Source organism: Antedon mediterranea, chromosome 7, assembly GCF_964355755.1.
Source record: "Antedon mediterranea chromosome 7, ecAntMedi1.1, whole genome shotgun sequence".
Taxonomy (NCBI): Eukaryota; Metazoa; Echinodermata; class Crinoidea; order Comatulida; family Antedonidae; genus Antedon; species Antedon mediterranea.
The window spans coordinates 22,447,311-22,454,379 of record NC_092676.1 but is presented as its reverse complement, the minus strand read 5'-3'; the positions used below and the strand labels follow the sequence as shown (position 1 = coordinate 22,454,379).

Below are 7,069 nucleotides of genomic sequence, written 5' to 3'. Positions count from 1 at the left end.
AACATACTATAGTATATTATTTTGACATGATTCAAGTATAAGAGTTGAAACTATACTCATGCAGTCTAATAATGTAAACATTTTAGGCAACAGAGTGAAATATTAAAATAATGAGGTCATGAAATTTAATTTTTATTTAGTTTAACTATGCAAATAAAATGTTATTTTTACAGTTTTTCTACTTCTGATAATGAAAATTATGTATTTTTTAGTAATGTGATGCATTACTCAATAAAATGTTGTTTATTAATTTATCTTTCAACAGGAATTTAGAGAGAAATGCTATAGGCCTAACTACCATAGATCCTTTTTGTCAGATATTAACAATTAATAAGAAATCTTAATCTAAATTGTTTGAGTAATATTTTATTAACAATAATAATATTTAAAACTTGACAATTATATTCATGCAGTATAACTATAATGTAGTATTACTGATGTAGATAATTTAATTATTTGAAGAAACAGAAAGACAAAATAATTGATATTGTGATTACTCCATGTGCTTATTCTGTGCATTCTTTTTCTATTTGAGGTGGTTGCATAATAATCAAATAAGTACATTGCCAGCCAATGCATTTGCTGGTTTGACAGCATTGGAATCCCTGTAAGTGTATTGCTTTGTTTACTTACTCTATTTATTACAAACTTGTCTTTAATTTCTTAATTAAATTACAGCTGTATATATATTAATATCTACATTGTAGGTTTAACATAGTAACTAAGATATTCTTATTTATTACATCATTTCATAATATGATCTTATACAATAACTTAAAACACAAGTGTTAATTCATCCACCATGAATTAATTATTTATTTTGTTGTCAGATATCAACAACTGTTTGAAATAATATTTTATTAACAATACATTACAATCTCTCTCAATCAATTAATTTAAATTGTTTGCAGTAATTTATCTGCGAAAAAAGTCCTTTCATAACATACTGTAGTATATTATTTTGACATGATTCAAGTATAAGAGTTGAAACTATACTCATGCAGTCTAATAATGTAAACATTTTAGGCAACAGAGTGAAATATTAAAATAATAATGAAGTCATGAAATTTAATTTTTATTTGATTTAACTATACAAGTACAATTTTTTTTTCTACTTACAATAATGAAAATCAAATGTGATATATTTATATTTCAACTGCGGCAATTTAGAGAACAATGTTATAACTACCATAGATCCTTTTTGTCAGATATTACAAATTTATAAAAAATCTTAATCTGTATATGTTTGAAAAAATAATTTGTTAATAATAATATTTAAAACTATTTTCTCTTTCATAATTGTAATCAATTAATTAAAATTTGTTGGAGTGAGTTTGTCTAGAAATATCATTTCTTGTAGTGATTTTGTCTGAGTTACAAATTAAAAACAATATTCTATTTTAACATAGTATATTTGACATCATTCAAGTATAAGAGTTGACACTATACTATGCAGTGTAACTATAATGTAGTATTACTAATTTAAACATTAGGAAATATAAAGACAAAAATAATTGATATTGTAATTATTCCATGTGCTTATTCTGTACATTCTTTTTCTATTTGAGGTGGTTGTCTGTTAATCAAATAAGTACATTGTCAGCCAATGCATTTGCTGGTTTGACAGCATTGGGAACACTGTAAGTGTATTGCTTTGTTTATTACAAATTTGTCTTAATGTCTTAATTAAATTACAGCTGTATTAATATTAATATCTATATTATATGTAACATAACATAATTTTATCTTACTTTAAATGAATGAGTTATTTATTTTTTCTCAGATATAACTTTTTGAAATAATATGTTATTAACAATAATGTTGCAAATTATAATCTCTCTCAATCAATTAATTTAAATTGTTTGCAGTAATTTGTCTGAGAAAAAAAAAGGTTTTCATAATATACTGTGGTATATTATTTTGACAAGATAAGAGTTGAAACTATACTCATGCAGTCTAATAATGTAAACATTTGAGGCAACAGAATTAAATAATAAAATAATGAAGTCATGAAATTAAATTTTTATATAATTGAACTATGCAAATAAAATTTAATTTTTACTGTTTTTCTACTTATGATAATGAAAATTACGTATTTTTTTAGATAATGTGATGCATTACTCAATAAAATGTTGCCTATTATTATTTTTCAACAGGAATTTAGAGAAGAATGCTATAACTACCATAGATCCTTTTTGTCAAATATTAAAAATTAATAAGAATTCTTAATCTAAATTGTTTGAAGAATATTTTATTAACAATAATAATATTTAAAACTTGACAATATATTCATGCAGTATAACTATGATGTAGTATTACTGATGTAGATAATTTAAACAGTTGAAGAAACATAAAGACAAAAATAATTTATATTATACTAGCAATTATACCCGCCCCAGGGCGGGTTTCAAAATTAGTTTACAGCCTTCTCAGTACATAACACCCGACGCCAGTATCTGTCTATACTCACCAACATCGACCCCTCAACAACACCCCATACTCTTTCTTAAAAACAAAATCTTCCCAGTGATGGACAAATTCAATTCAACCTAAGCTTCGAATTGAGAGGAGTATTCATAACTACGATGGGTCTAATAATGGTTGTAGTACGTTGTAAATTGTGTAAATGAATAGGTGTCATATTGGCTGATAATTAAAATTTGTAATTTAGATACTGCGGGCACCCAGCCATCTTTCTCCTTTCACCACCCCAGCCACCATCAACAAACCTTAACTCCTCCCCTGGACAGTTCAAATTTAGTAACTTTTCCTAGTACAATCCAATCATATAGGCTACTTCATTACGCTAGTATTTTCGCTCCTCCTCCCTCTACAAAAAACACACGCCAGATACACTGGGTGATCTGTTGAAGCCGGTTCCAGTACAATTTATATTATTATCACTCCCAACCCATAATCCCTCAGTGGCAGTTTTCAAATGTAGTTTAAAACATTCCAAATACAGTTTCGGTCATGGTGATAGGCCTAGATGTACATCCCCACCCCAAACTCCCATCCGCTTCCCAGGGATGATTAAATACTTTAAAAGTTTCCAACCACAATTCTGGTGTAAGCAAAATCCCCACTCTCTCCTGAAACCAAACTCCCAAACCCTATCTCCCAACCCCACTCTCCCACAATGTACGTTTTTTTCCTTGGAGGATTGGTGATGTAGTTGAACACAGTAACAGTAAACAACATGTGTATGTTCACACAGGTATGGATGTCTGTAATGAGGCAATCCAAGAGACCAACAAATAGCTGGATATGGTTAAAGTACTTTGCTAAATGTGTAATTGAATAGGTGTCATATTGTTTAATGAATGAAATATGTATAGCTATATCTATATTTCCCCAAACGCCTTGCTGAGGATAATTCAAATACTGTAAAACTTTTGTAGTATAATTTTACAATTCGATAGCCTACAACCCCGAGCCCTAGCAAAAATGACATCACAAACCACCACACAACCACCCCCCCCCCCCCACCCATTCCACAAAAACCCCAGGAGTCGGGGGAATTTTTTTAAATGTAGTTTAAAACCTTCCGGGTACAATTGCCATCATTTTGATACCCCATACGTATGGTTACGTGCAGACACAGAAATTTTTATAACGAACAAACATCGAAAGTGGGGGTTTTGACCACATTTTGGTCCCTAACTTGGATCCTAGGTGGCGGATGATGTTGAAATATAGCTTAGAACATTCCCGGTACAATTGCGGTCATTTTGATACCCCATATGTAAGATTATGTGCAGTAACAAAATTTTGTATAACGAACAAACAGACAAACAGACAAACTCTCTCACTTATAATATAGATTTACTCCATGTGCTTATTTTGTGCATTATTTTTCTATTTGAGGTTGTTGTCTGATAATCAAATAAGTACATTGCCAGCCAATGCATTTGCTGGTTTGACAGCATTGGGATGGCTGTAAGTATATTGCTTTGTTTATTACAAATTTGTCTTAATTTCTTAATTAAATTACAGCTTTATTAATATTAATATCTACATTGTAGGTTTAACAAAGTAACATAACATAATTTTAATTTTATCTTACTTTAATTGAATGAGTTAATTTTTTTCTCAGATATCAAAAATTGTTTGAAATAATATTTTATTAACAATGTTTCAAATTATAATCTCTCTCAATCAATTAATTTAAATTGTTTGCAGTAATTTTTCTGAGAAAAAAATCTTTTCATAACATACTGTAGTATATTATTTTGACATGATTCAAGTATAAGAGTTGAAACTATACTCATGCAGTCTAATAATGTAAACATTTTAGGCAACAGAGTGAAATAATAAAATAATGAAGTCATGAAATTTAATTTTTATATAATTGAACTATGCAAATAAAATTTAATTTTTACTGTTTTTCTACTTATGATAATGAAAATTACGTATTTTTTTAGATAATGTGATGCATTACTCAATAAAATGTTGCCTATTATTATTTTTCAACAGGAATTTAGAGAAGAATGCTATAACTACCATAGATCCTTTTTGTCAAATATTAAAAATTAATAAGAATTCTTAATCTAAATTGTTTGAAGAATATTTATTAACAATAATAATATTTAAAACTTGACAATATATTCATGCAGTATAACTATGATGTAGTATTACTGATGTAGATAATTTAAACAGTTGAAGAAACATAAAGACAAACATAATTGATATTGTGATTACTCCATGTGCTTATTTTGTGCATTATTTTTCTATTTGAGGTACTTGAATAATAATCAAATAAGTACATTGTCAGCCAATGCATTTGCTGGTTTGACAGCATTGAAAATACTGTAAGTGTGTATTGCTTTGTTTATTACAAATTTGTCTTAATTTCTTAATTAAATTACAGCTGTATTAATATTAATATCTATATTATATGTAACATAACATAATTTTATCTTACTTTAAATGAATGAGTTATTTATTTTTTCTCAGATATAACTTTTTGAAATAATATGTTATTAACAATAATGTTGCAAATTATAATCTCTCTCAATCAATTAATTTAAATTGTTTGCAGTAATTTGTCTGAGAAAAAAAAAGGTTTTCATAATATACTGTGGTATATTATTTTGACAAGATAAGAGTTGAAACTATACTCATGCAGTCTAATAATGTAAACATTTGAGGCAACAGAATTAAATAATAAAATAACAAAGTCATGAAATTTAATTTTTTTTTTTATTTAACTATGGAAATAAAATTTTATTTTTACAATTTTTTAACGTATGATAATGAAAATTATGTATTTTTTTAATAATGTGACGCATTACTCAATATCTGTTGTCTATTATTAATTTATCTTTCAACAGGGGTTTAAATAACAATTCTATAACTACCATAGATCCTGATGCATTCTCTCCTTTTGCTTCATTACTTTCACATTTGTAAGTAGCACTAAAATTTATATACAGATGACTACTTATGATTATTTGGTTTTCGTTTGATTTTTGTCTGATTTGATTGCAATTAACAAAAGATGATAATTTAATAAATACTTGACAGTAGCTTTGTGTGTTCGTACTTTATACTAAGTACACCTACATTTGAGAATACTTTGAGTACTTCTCATGTAAAGCCTGTTTTCCTGTCAACGTTATTCGACGGTATCGGTAACAATAATCGGCGATCTTCTACGTTAACATTGAAATGTTAACGATTTACAGGAAAAGGTACTCGCTATTGTTGTCATTTCAACTTGATCGTTTTCAAACGATCGTTAGCGATCAACGACGATAGCGTCGAATAACGTCGACAGGAAAACAGGCTTAAGGTGTGGCATCTATATAATTCATATTGTCTGTAAGTTACACTATATATTTCTTATGCAGTTTCATTTATGCATGAACTGTATGATTATTTGGTTTTCATTTTTATGAATTGATTGCGATAAAAAAAGTTAAGATGTAATTGATGAAATAATATCAAACAACATTGTAGTTTTCAAAATGTTGAGTATTTCTGTGTACAGAACAAAAGGTTTATTCATATTACTGTTTTTTTAAGCAGTGAAAAAATTTGAAACATAGTTTAAATTGAATTATATTATAGTATACATATGTAACAGGTTCGTACTACTATTGTATCATACATACTACAATCATTTAAAATTCTACTCTACTTTAATTATTTTCTAAAATCTCCTTTGTTTATCAAATTTAAACTTAACTACATCAAATAACAATGAGAAACAGACAAGGACAAACAGAATAGGTACAATTAGGACCATGAAAGTCATCAGACTTATTTCAAGGGTTTTTGTAAAAATAAGCAAATTAAGAAAATGCTAATGAAAACAAAGAGAATAGAAAGTGTGAAAGAAAAATAATGAGTTGTTAAAAATCTAAAGAAGAAATTGAATTTAAACTAATTCAAATCAAAATGAGGAAATTTGCAATCAGTTGCCTTATACAAACCGTTACAACACCTTATTATATTTTTGTTTTCCGTCTATTACTTTTTTAGATATTTAAGGGGTAACAACTTACAGGTGTACAGAGATAGGACGTTTGAAAAATTAACAAACTTAAAACGATTGTAAGTAATGATATACCTGCATATACGCCATGACAAATATTATTGTTGTAGTTATATATTATTTATTTTATTTTTATTATTGTATAGCTATCAGATATATAGGTGCTACAGAGGCTATTTTGTGAATCGGTACACTGGTGTAACCCCCTACTCATCCCAAATTGAATTCTTTAAGTGCAGATGGACAAACATGTACACTGGACCTACTGTCTATAGTCCTTAGCCAAGAAACCACCACCAGAACTAGGAGTCAGCCTCGTACTTATACTAATAATTGGTGGCTCTTTAGCTCGACGACCAATTGACCCTCTAGTCTTCATAATATATTGAAATTATTTATTGCAACTATAATTTATTAGTGGCACTAGGTTCACAAGTATGTTATCATTGGTCAAAACAGTGTCACATCTGTAGACCTTCATCTCATTCTGAAATTGTCACGTGCTAGCTGGATTCAAATTAAATAAATAAAATTAGTTTTCTTTGAAATTCAACCAAATTTCGAAGTTAC

General features: G+C 28.0%; 2 protein-coding genes across 2 annotated transcripts in view; both read left to right on the top strand.

Annotated features, from left to right (window-relative positions):
* The first annotated feature begins 1,574 nt into the window (after window positions 1–1,574).
* Window positions 1,575–7,069, top strand: part of LOC140053951 (G-protein coupled receptor GRL101-like) — a 27,855-nt gene continuing 22,360 nt past the window's right edge. The window contains exons 1-4 of the mRNA XM_072098714.1: window positions 1,575–1,640; window positions 3,868–3,939; window positions 4,740–4,811; window positions 5,334–5,408. The gene's annotated coding sequence lies outside the window, so the exon portion shown is untranslated. The remainder of the gene's footprint in view (window positions 1,641–3,867; window positions 3,940–4,739; window positions 4,812–5,333; window positions 5,409–7,069) is intronic.
* LOC140053953 (G-protein coupled receptor GRL101-like) overlaps window positions 6,468–7,069 on the top strand; it is a 3,152-nt gene continuing 2,550 nt past the window's right edge. The window contains exon 1 of the mRNA XM_072098715.1: window positions 6,468–6,558. The gene's annotated coding sequence lies outside the window, so the exon portion shown is untranslated. The remainder of the gene's footprint in view (window positions 6,559–7,069) is intronic.